Source organism: Aegilops tauschii, chromosome 4, assembly GCF_002575655.3.
Source record: "Aegilops tauschii subsp. strangulata cultivar AL8/78 chromosome 4, Aet v6.0, whole genome shotgun sequence".
Classification (NCBI taxonomy): domain Eukaryota; kingdom Viridiplantae; phylum Streptophyta; class Magnoliopsida; order Poales; family Poaceae; genus Aegilops; species Aegilops tauschii.
The window spans coordinates 470,426,830-470,432,829 of NC_053038.3; positions in this window are offsets into that span (position 1 = coordinate 470,426,830).

Genomic DNA, 6,000 nt, shown 5'->3' on the forward strand with positions numbered 1-6,000 from the left:
CAGAATACCTCATTATGGAATTATACATGTATTTATACATGGAATTGTTGTACAGGTTTAGCATGGAATTGTTACTTGCTGGAATGTACTTAAGTTTTATATACTTAAGGAAGCTGGTCGATTATCGGTGAAATACAATATACTATTTATATTGGAAAGACTACCCGGGTACACTGATGATTGGAAGGAGCTAGATCGTATAATTAGATTACAGCCCTAATGTTGATCTACATAATTAGAGGAATTTACACTCTATTATGGCGCGTTGCTCACAAGCGCGTGCTTCGGGGACAAAACGGGTAGAATCCGTTAAACAGACAAGTATGATCATGGTTGGTAATTTTATCTGGACTCTATTCCGGAAACTAGTGAAAAAGACTAGGAATCTTATATCTGTATAAGAGGTGGACTCTTTGGAAAGACAGTATAAGAAGGTCCCTACCCCCTAGCCTCAGATATGCGAATTATGAGCGGCACCACGGATAAGCGCAGAGGAATAGGGGGTAGACCATAAACCCTAAATTTACAACAAATAGCGGATTCACTGTTCTTAAAGCCCTTGGAAGGGATGGATTGTTGACACGCTTTTTTCCAGATGAACTGGGGCGTTCTCAAGGAGTAGATTATACGAGTAATTAAAGTTTTTTTCCAGAACGGAATCATGCCACCTGGTGTTAATGACATAGTCATTGTGATGAACCCTTAGGTAAATGATCTGTTACGAGTTGCTGACTTTTGCCCCATCAGCTTGTGCGATGTCGTTTACAAGATTGTGTCTAAGTGTGTGGTGGCCTTCGAGTGTTTTCATCATATTCAACATAAAATCCTGATTAATTATTTTTTTGCCTGTAAGTTAGATTTGTCAAAAGCATATCACAGGGTGGATTGGTGATTCTTGGAGCGAGTGATGAAAAAGTTGGGCTTTTCTCATCGTTGGGTGAACTGGATCATGACTTGTGTCACCATGGTGAGGTACTCATTTAAACTAAATGGAGCCCTTCTGGAATTCTTTGCAGCGCCCCGTAGGCTACGCAAGGTGATCCCCTATCCCTCCTTTTGTTCCTCTTCATGGTTGATGGCCTTTCGGCTCTTCTCCGTCAAGGTGTGGTCATGAACAAAATAAAGCATGTCACAGTGTGTGCTCTGGCACCTGGTATCTCCTACCTTCTCTTTTGCACATGATACACTTCTGTTCTTCAAATTAGAGCCACAACAAGAAGAGAATGTTAAATTATTGGTGATGATGCAAATGCGATTGGTTAACTTAAAAACCCAGGGAGATGTTCTATTTTCTTCAGGCCAAGATGCTCACCTCAAGTTCAGGATGATGTTCGACAAGTATTCAAGTAATACATGTTAATGGTGTCTCTTTTGAAGCAAAATACTTGGGGTTATCCACCACAGAGGCGAGGATGCATAAAGGAAAATTCCAAAGTCTACCGGCTAGGCTTACTAAGCATATGTTCTAATGCGGTGATGGCACACTTGCCCAAGCAGGAAGGGAGGCTTTAATCACATCAGTTGCTCAAGCCATTCATACTTATGTGACGGGAGTTTTTAAATTTTCAATGTTAGTTTATGATGATCTAACCCAAATGATGCGGAATTATTGTTCAGGATCCACTAAAGGCAACCGTAAAACGCACTAGAAGGCTTGGGAGTCTCTTATCCAACAAAAGCACACCGGAGATCTTGGTAAGATTTCCGCTTGTTCAGCCAATATGATGAGAATAAATGGTGAGCTAATAGCGTTGTTGACATTTGGTCGGTCAAGTGCTTGTTTAGTCAAGCACTATTGGCATTTAGTGTTCTCGTCTTGCCACCACTTGTTCACGCGTAGGGACAACACGAGCGCCCTCGAAGCAGAGATGGAAGCATGCGATAAGGGTATCACATTAATGATGGAGTGGAGCACTCTACTCTTTATTCTGGGAACTAATAACGTTTTTGCCGCATCTATGATCAGGCATCTGGAAGTTAATAAGTCCCCGATAGCTACCTAACCCCAGGAGGTGAAGAACATGCTAGCCGGAGGTAGAACACATGAAAGTTGTAGCTATCGGTCTTTTATTTTAGTTTAGTTGTAGCTGTCAGTCGTGAGCAGAATGTTGTCAGCCACGAGCTGGCGAAAATGGGATGCACTAGCCCAAGAATGATGGTGGTTAAATCTAGCACCAAGGAGATTATAAAATTATGTGGTGCGGATCGAACTGATCCAGTTTAATAATTAATAAATCTTATTTTCTTGCAGAAATAAAAAATAAAATTCGTGCGTTGCAGCCTTTTTTTTTGAGAAATCTCGCCAACTTTATTAAACTTCAAGAATGTTCATAGGTACATGGTTCGGGTCATGGGGGGCACCCAACCACACATTTCTACCTAGACCAAGATTACAAAATTTGGCAAGATTATGAGCTTCAAAGTTGTGGTTCCTAAGCTCGTGAATAAAAGAACATGAGGTAAAACTTCTTCTCCGCTCCATTATTTCATGTACCACCGTTGCATGTGGTCCTCTTGTTCCCAGGTTGATGTCTCTGATCACTCCAAGACAGTCCGATGCCACCACTAAGCTTGAAACGCCGAGATCCTTCGCCAGGGCCAGTGCTTCCCTGCATGCAAACGTCTCCAGCATCGTTGGGTCGGAAATGCCCCGGATCACTAGTGCCGATGATCCCATGTATAGCCCTGTATGATCCCTGCACACTGCTGACCCCGCTCCCCCATGTCGATGACGGGCCACTGCCGCATCAACATTCATCTTCATGACCCCCTCGGGAGAGGCCATCCATGTGTTTGGCAAGACTTGACATGGAACCCCGCTGTTTTTCCTCTCCCCAGGTTTGGGTAGTTGGGCTAGGTCTTGAATATATTTTTTGATGAATGACGAAGTTTGCTGTGGAGACTGAAAAATTCCCTCGTAAACTGCCTTCCTCCTCGCCTACCAAATAGCCCAGAGAGAGACTGCCATTGATACAAAGCTAGAATGATCCATAGTGTCCCTCATTGCAAACAGCCAGTTCTTCGCCCTCGTCTCCCTGTTCTCCGCCATCATCGTCACCAGTCCCGGTTCGGCTAGTGCCCAAGTGCACCTCGCCGAGGTGCAAGACAGTAGCGCATGACGCCGTGAATCAAGAGCCCCGCAGAGAGGGCATGCATCTCCGGTCTCCATGTTTCTCCTATGCAATACATCCGTCGTTGGCAGAGAATGCCGTGCCAAACTGAAGGAAATATGCCCTAGAGGCAATAATAAAGTTATTATTTATTTCCTTATTTCATGATAAATGTTTATTATTCATGCTAGAATTGTATTAACCGGAAACATGATACATGTGTGAATACATAGACAAACAGAGTGTCACTAGTATGCCTCTACTTGACTGGCTCGTTGATCAAAGATGGTTATGTTTCTTAGCCATAGACACGAGTTGTCATTTGATTAACGGGATCACATCATTAGGAGAATGATGTGATTGACTTGACCCATTCCGTTAGCTTAGCACTTGATCGTTTAGTATTCTGCTATTGCTTTCTTCATGACTTATACATGTTCCTATGACTATGAGATTATGCAACTCCCGTTTACCGGAGGAACACTTTGTGTGCTACCAAACGTCACAACGTAACTGGGTGATTATAAAGGAGCTCTACAGGTGTCTCCGAAGGTACTTGTTGGGTTGGCGTATTTCGAGATTAGGATTTGTCCGGTTGTCGGAGAGGTATCTCTGGGCCCACTCGGTAATGCACATCACTATAAGCCTCGCAAGCATTGTAACTAATGAGTTAGTTGCGGGATGATGTATTACGGAACGAGTAAAGAGACTTGCCGGTAACGAGATTGAGCTAGGTATTGAGATACCGATGATCGAATCTCGGGCAAGTAACATACCGATGACAAAGGGAACAACGTATGTTGTTATGCGGTTCGACCGATAAAGATCTTCATAGAATATGTAGGAGCCAATATGGGCATCCAGGTTCCGCTATTGGTTATTGACCAGAGAGATGTCTCGGTCATGTCTACATAGTCCTCGAACCCGTAGGGTCCGCACGCTTAACATTCGGTGACGATATAGTATTATATGAGTTATGTATGTTGGTGACCGAATGTTGTTCGGAGTCCCGGATAAGATCACGGACATGACGAGGAACTCCGGAATGGTCCGGAGATAAAGATTGATATATGGGATAATAGTGTTTACTCTTCGGAAGGGTTCCGGAATTCACCGGAAGAGGTTCCGTATGTTTCCCGAAATGTTTGGGTATGAGAACACTTTATTTCGCCCAAAGGGGAAAGCCCACAAGGTTTTTGGAAAGCGCAAAAAGAAGTTTTGTGGGGTCCAGGGGCTAGACGCCAGGGTCCCTGGCGTCTGGGTCCAGACGCCGGGAACCCTGGCGTGTGGCCCTGGAGTCCGAGAAGGACTCTTGCCTTTCGGGTGAAACCGACTTTGTGGTGGCTTTTACTCCAAGTTTCGACCCCAAGGCTCAACATATAAATAGAGGGGCAGGGCTAGCACCAAAGACACATCAAGAAACACCAAGCCGTGTGCCGGAAACCCTGTCCCCTCTAGTTTATCCTCCGTCATAGTTTTCGTAGCACTTAGGCGAAGCCCTGCGGAGATTGTTCTTCACCAACACCATCACCACGCCGTCGTGCTGTCGGAACTCGTCTACTACTTCGCCCCTCTTGCTGGATCGAGAAGGCGAGGATGTCATCGAGCTGAACGTGTGCTTAACGCGGAGGTGTCGTACGTTCGGTACTTGATCGGGACGGATCGTGAAGGTGTACGACTACATCAACCGCGTTGATAAACGCTTCCGCTTACAGTCTACGAGGGTACGTAGACAACACTCCCCCCTCTCGTTGCTATGCATCACCATGATCTTGCTTGTGCGTAGGAATTTTTTTGAAATTACTACGTTCCCCAACAGTGGCATCAGAGCCAGGTTTATGCGTAGATGTTATATGCACGAGTAGAACACAAGTGAGTTGTGGACGATACAAGTCATAGTGCTTACCAGCATGTCATACTTTGGTTCGGCGGTATTGTTGGATGAAGCGGCCCGGACCGACATTACGCGTACGCTTACGCGAGACTGGTTCTACCGACGTGCCTTGCACACAGGTGGCTAGCGGGTGTCTGTTTTTCCAACTTTAGTTGAACCAAGTGTGACTACGCCCGGTCCTTGAGAAGGTTAAAACAGCACTAACTTGACGAACTATCATTGTGGTTTTGATGCGTAGGTAAGAACGGTTCTTGCTCAGCCCGTAGCAGCCACGTAAAACTTGAAACAACAAAGTAGAGGACGTCTAACTTGTTTTTGCAGGGCATGTTGTGATATGATATGGTCAAGACGCGATGAGATATAAATTGTTGTATGATATGATCATGTTTTATTAAAGTTATCGGCAACTGGCAGGAGTCTTATGGTTGTCTCTTTATTGCATAAGATGCAAGTACCATGTAATTGCTTTACTTTATCGCTATGCGATAGCAATAGTTGCAAAAGCAATAGCTGATGAGACGACCATGTGACGACACGTTGATAAAAGATCAAGATGATGGAGATCATGGTGTCATGCCGGTAACAATGAAGATCATGACAGTACTTTGGAGATGGAGATCAAAAGCACAAGATGATGATGGCCATATCATGTCACATATTTTGATTGCATGTGATGTTTATCTTTTATACATCTTATTCTGCTTTGTTTGACGGTAGCATTATAAGATGACCTCTCACTAAATTTCAAGGTATAAGTGTTCTCCCTGAGTATGCACCGTTGCGAAAGTTCTTCGTGTTGAGACACCACGTGATGATCGGGTGTGATAAGCTCTACGTTCAAATACAACGGGTGCAAGACAGTTTTGCACACGCCGAATACTCAGGTTAAACTTGACGAGCCTAGCATATGCAGATATGGCCTCGGAACACTGGAGACCGAAAGGTCGAGCGTGAATCATATAGTAGATATGATCAACATAGTGATGTTCACCATTG